This window comes from Megalops cyprinoides, chromosome 8, assembly GCF_013368585.1.
Source record: "Megalops cyprinoides isolate fMegCyp1 chromosome 8, fMegCyp1.pri, whole genome shotgun sequence".
NCBI lineage: Eukaryota > Metazoa > Chordata > Actinopteri > Elopiformes > Megalopidae > Megalops > Megalops cyprinoides.
In genome coordinates, this window is record NC_050590.1 from 35,224,258 (window position 1) to 35,230,672 (window position 6,415).

Consider the following 6,415-nt stretch of genomic DNA (forward strand, 5'->3'; position numbering starts at 1 on the left):
CTATTTGTTGTTAGGTCAGCACACTATGTGTCTATGCAATTGCACTCTCAACAGATACATCTGGGTTCTGTGACTCTTTTATTACTCCATGGAGTGGTTTTGCTTTATTTCATTTATACCCTGTTAATTATTCATGTTATGATCTTATGCTGTTATGCAAGAGCCAGTTACATTACAGCTTACTAACAGAGTGAATAATGAATATTTGTGTGAATGTTAATAGTGAATATTAAACAATGAAGCTGCAGTGTTTGGCAGAAATGTAGAGAAATAGTCACCTGATGTGGCTACCATCTTGAATCCTGAAATTCTGGACATTTTAGACACATTTTAGATATCTGAAAACAAAAGAAAGGTAAATCTTACAGATTTAAGACATGGTGTATGAAAAATATTTAGTTGGCAGCATTTGTAAAGGCTTGATTATTGGGTATTCACTCTGAGAGAAGTAGCATCTGAGAGAAATTAATCCAGACTATAATGGCACTGGAGAACGCTACAAAGTCAGATACAGCTGGTCATGTGGGTTGTTGAATATGTTTCCTTGTCCTTGATAATTGTTATCTGTAATAATGCTTCTGATTTGTTCTGTTTGATTGAACCACAGTAAAAGTTAAATCACATCTCTGAGTTTACCAGTGGTTCCTGGTGGTTTTAATAATGATTTTGTCATGAATACTTATCTACTACTGTACTGTACCTGTGAAATATACTGGAAGTTATTTTGAGGTATTTGGACATTGGAGGAAGAACATTTCATTTTGTCTGTGCTAGGATGAAGGATAATGCAAAACCTCTTCACATCAGCAGATTTACCATCCAGTCAAATGGTTTTGAAATTCCTAATTCTGTTACATAAGGTATGTCTGGGAGTCTCTCAATCCATTCTTGCTTAGTGAGCAATGCCTCTTTTGTGGTGACTGTCAAATTATTCTCTCATTCATTTTTTATTCTCAAAACTGAATCTCTTTTTTCCAGATGAAACATTGGAAAAACCCTGTCTTTATAACAGAAGCCTGATATTTCACATTAGGCAGTTAACATGAAGACTAAAAAGTGAAAAGGGGGCGATATTATATACCCACAGAGAGCACTGATGTTCTGGTACAACAAAACCATGAAGGACTGAGCCCTTAATGGTAGAGTCCTAATGGTAGAGTGCTGGTAGAGTTTGGGTTTTAAAAGCCAGTGAAGTGTATTTGGTGTACACCATGTTCAGAGTAAATAAATAAATGAATGGTACTCAGGAATTGGGCCAGTTAAATACCCACAGCATTTGCTGAAGAGCTTGCCTCTATTAGCTACTTAAAAAGAATCAATAAGGAGCCATGGCTTATTACCAGCCTTTGAGGGGCATGACAATGGGCTTTCAGCAGTGAAATGGTCATTGCCAAATGGGTCCATCTTTGAAATAAGGACTCTCACAGTCTTTCGCTATTTTTGGGAGCTGCTCCATGCATCAGTGTATTTTGAAGAGCATGGTCCTCTGAATTCCGCCTTGAGTGAATTCTGAATCGTGACCACTTGGGAAAAGACAGGTTCACCTCCACTGCTCACTCCCCACTGACGACCTCATTTCGAAATAGCTCTTGGCCACTTCAAGCAGGCTTTCAATGCACCCTCCAGGAAGGTTAATTCACACCCCCACCCACCCATCCTCATGTCACAGAAAGAGCCTGCCCCATCAGAGGACACAAGGCTCAGGTTTTGAACGCACCCACCCACCCCCAGCCCTAATTGGTTCCTCGTCTGACGGCTCTTCATCAATGTCTTTAAAAAGCACCCTTTCCATACAGAGGCTGGTAATTAATGTGCAGATGGCTCCCAGAGCACTCCATCATCCTCTTAAAGAAGATGTCCAGTAAAATGACCCAGCCGATTCCCAACGGATGCCGGTCAGCTGTTCTCTCTGCCACATCAGTAAATGCGCCCCCCCTAGAAACGCAAAAAAAGGAGAGCCAACTAAGGTGTTGATATAAAACTGTACCAAACTGAAGTGCCTGAGAAGCAGGAGTATCTTCAAATTTCTAAATGAAGGTGATCTTGATGGTATTTTGCTATTATCAGGGTGCAAATAGAAAGACATCCCCTTGATGGCACAGTAATGACGTGGCATATCGGACTGTCCGTCACATTTATCAGTAGTGTATTCTCCCCTCTGACTTTCAGTACAGATAGAAATGAAGGAAGGACATTAAAGCCACATCATGCTAATGCATTACAGCTCTTCTGTGTTGTAATATTCTATGGATAATATCTGTACACACATTAGTGGTTCAATGGTCAGGTTGGAGTCCAAAGTTCCTGCTATAATAGAAGCACCAATTTATCACTTTAAACAACTCTGGATATGCTGTGTTGGGCATTTTCATCCGTTGATCTTTTCTTGCATAGTCTAGATTGTGGTTGGAATAGGCAGAAAGAGTTCAGTCCTGCAGAATAAAATTAATCTAGAGCCAGAGGATTGCCCTATTTGTTCAGAAAGGATGTCCATTGGTCTCCAAAAACTTATTCTTCAGAAGGGTACATAAAAACTGGCAGACACTTATCTTCATTAATCCTGGTTACTTATGAAGTACACATTTATCAACCAATCATATATGTATATGTTGACAGGATTTTTTTGCTTTAAAATATGAAATACACATAATTTGATTTTTTATGTACGCTTTTCCATTAACCATGAAAGTCTGATCACTTACAGCCTTTTTGTTCAAAGCACACTGCAATTATGCTCATGCGTCTAAAACAGATGTCAAATGGAACACCTGGGTTCAGATGTAAATGATAGTGCAGGACATTTTTTCTCTCCCTGGAAAAGGTTAGATCCAATCAAATCCAAAAGATACAATATTAAATTACAGTTCCAACCACCAACAATTTTTAATGGAGTACATCCATCTTACTTACAAACCAGTTACATAGATGTGACTTCATCTGTCAAGGTGTCACCCCTGCCCCCAATAACAATGCAGTTGGTGGGAACACAGAGAAGGTGTGTGTGTGTGTGTGTGTGTGTGGGGGGGGGGGGGTGCAGGTGTAACCCTCACTAATTGACACTTTGAAGTATTTGTCATTTTTTTAAACATCAGTCCATGTGCGTTTGTAGGGGCTGGAGATATAGACAAGTTAGCCATTTTGCATTTGCTGCTTACTCACTATCAGTTGTATTGTTGTTTTCTGTTCAGTCAATTAGCGATTTCTTACAATTAAGTTAAGTGTTTCTCTGTTTGCCATGAATGGGTCCAGGATGTGCTGCATTTAAATTGACTGTTATTACCTGCTGCATCTGCTGGTAATTAGACAACCTGTTTATAAGGACAGGAGACACATTGTAAGGGGAGCACATTTTGTTTCACTAGTTTCATTACAATCCATTTTTTGACCTGGGCATTAGCTTTAAAATGTCATGCCACGTGAGGACATCTGAGTCACTTTTCCCAAGTAAGGAGGGGAAGCTGGCAGAGAACAAACAGGCCAGAATAGCTCCAGACTTTGAAAGATGTTGAATCACTGCAGTGTCACTATGAGATTCATCTCTTTTAACACCCAACTTGAATCCCAGTCTGTCTATCTCCATAGCATGATGGCAATACATTTAATACATCCCTGCATGAAAAACCCTTGGATAAGTCACAGAAAATAGCCCTAAAGGCTTCTGAATGTCACCTACAGAAGCCTCACCTGCAAAAACACACCAAGTCGACTGTGGTATTTAAGATGTCCCTCACATCATACCTCCTAGCTAGTCATTTGTCATATTTGACCATATGGTTGAGAGGGGGCAAAATTCTGTCTCGGCCTCTTTTGTGGCAATTGCCACAACCACCCATGAAGCTCATTGAAAATTGAAGTCAGTGCTCTGTTACGTGGGATGGCTGACACAGGACTGGCTACATTTACATTTATTCATTTATTCATTTGGCAGACGCTTTTATCCAAAGCAACTTACAACTGAGGCAGATCGTAACACAGGTGAAAGACATACATGGAGTCACAATATTAGAAGTGCTGTATGACCAAATTTCAATAGTTGGCCAGACAAGGTACAAGCTAGCTGGTAGAAATACAAGTGCATCAAACCATTTATTTTTTAAGGAAAACAGAGTTTAGGACATAAGAAACTGGTTTAGGTGGTAGTGATTCCAGTGATCATGTGAGTGCAGATGTTTCTTAAAAACAGTGAGGGATTTGGCAGAATGGGTGATGTGTGGAAGGTCATTCCACCATTGGGAGACAATGCCAGAAAAAGTTCTGGATAGTGATTTTGTGACAAGACAACCAGATGCTGTTCGTTAGAAGAGCGTAGGGGTTGGGAGGGAACATATGCTTGTAGTAGAGTGTTGAGGAAGGTATGTGCAGCCTTGTTGGTTGTTCTGAATGCAAGAAACAAGGCCTTGTACCTGATGCAGGCAGCTACAGGGAGCCAGTGGAGCCAGACAGGTATAATATGGACTAGCTGGTGCAAGTATGCAATTTGGAACACAGCCAGGTGATGGAAGCAAAGAGTACCCACTCATGTTAATAGCCCTGAACGTACACCACTGTGCTACTCACTGCCCTGTGACAAGCACACTGATATTCAGACAGACAAATGAAAATGGGTTTTTGGAAAACGTTATCCACACTGTGCTTCCAGTGTTTTATTAATGTATGTATAAAAGAGGTTACATGGCACAAAGTTGATACTGTAATGAGGCAGACCTTAGAGTATTTGTCAGGAGGAGACCCCAAAAAGGGCCCAGCTCTTGATGCTGCATATTGTATAGGCATGGACTACATCTTGCTAACCTATACCTTGGCATATGACATATTTGCCAACCCAACTTGCTTTCACAGATGTGCTTATTATGGACAATTTACAGAGCTCAAGGTTTACATATTTTCCAAGCATCCTTCTTCATAACTGCCAAAGCAATTGAAGTCAAATACCTTGCCAAAGGATGCAGTGCAACATCAATAATGCCCCACCCAGGATCTAAAGCTGCAACTTCCTGGTTACAAGTCCAACCCTCTTAATACTGTGACATGCACTGGTGCTTACTGCCCCACTTAATACACTGTGGACTGACTTCATCATTCCTTCCATCACATCATTCCTTCCATCACATCTTTGAGTCAGATGTATATTTATGTGACTTACATAATAACAAAAAGTAACACGCCAACTTTGCCTGAAAAGATTTACCACTCCCCATGAGGCCACCATTTTATGCACTTACTTTTTGCTATTTGCAGAATTTTACCCTTAGGTAAAAAAGGCATCAAAGTATTAGAGAACATCAAAGAGGCCTTGGTGTCTAAGAGCGACAATGAGACGTTAAGCTGCACGCCTCCCTTTACAATTTGCTATGCTTTGCAGGGGAAGAGAAGAAGCTCCTATTGCAATGGATTTTAAGATCTATTTTTGGTTTTAGGGGCTGCAAGATGTTACATAATTAGAGAATCTGAGTCTGTGAGCTGGGAGCCTAACTAGGGTTTCAAACTTTAAAGATCCAATGCTGCAAGAAACGAAACTAAAATGAAAACCTTACTGAAGCTAGCAGGAGGAAGAACAAAAAACCATGTGGGTGAGGGCAATAAGGCAAGGGATTTATTGCTGTGATTTTCACAATCACCTAGCCATTGACAAGGTGGTTTGGTGTGCATTGGTGCAGATTGGCAGAGGCATTGATTACCGGACCTGTTCTCTCTACCTAAGGTGCTGACACCCTCTGACAACAGCACTTAATCACTGCATCACAGCATCAAATGTTGGTCGTGTGACACAGACCAGACATTTAGATAAACATGCTTGCAGCTGGACATCTCTTGTCATAAATGGCCTTGCCCCTCGTTGTCTTCTTCTTGCCTTGTTGTTCGCCTGCTGGGGACTCGAGAGTAAATCCCCTCACTGCTCTACCAATAAAATTATACCCTACAAACCAACGCAAGCTCTGTGCTTGGCAGCCTCTGGCCATCTAGCAATTCCTGATGTCTGAGATCATGCATCCTTCACTTGCCTCTTTCCCTTGCTGCCCCCAAGTGGTGGAATGAGCTAACTGCATCTGAACTGCAGAGCTGCTCATGAATCCTTGCCAAAGATTTGCTCAAAACCCGCCTGTTCAGACTTTAGCTTGGTCCCCTGAACCACTTAGCTCTTGCAAACCCCGGCACCCCTCACCTGGAGAGAAATCAGACATAGAGGTACAGATCACTGCTGAGCAGTGTGTGCCTTCCAGCATGATATACGTTGATATAGCTTTTTTGTTTCTACATTGGCACTTTCTACGATATGAGATCAGAAAATGTTTTCATTAGGATCCTTTTAAAAATGAACAATGCCTTAACAGTTCTATGTTCCTAGCTATTGAGTTCCCTGTGTGGGATGTGGTTGCTTTCAGTTTTCAGAACATTAGGATGCTTGTTTTTATGC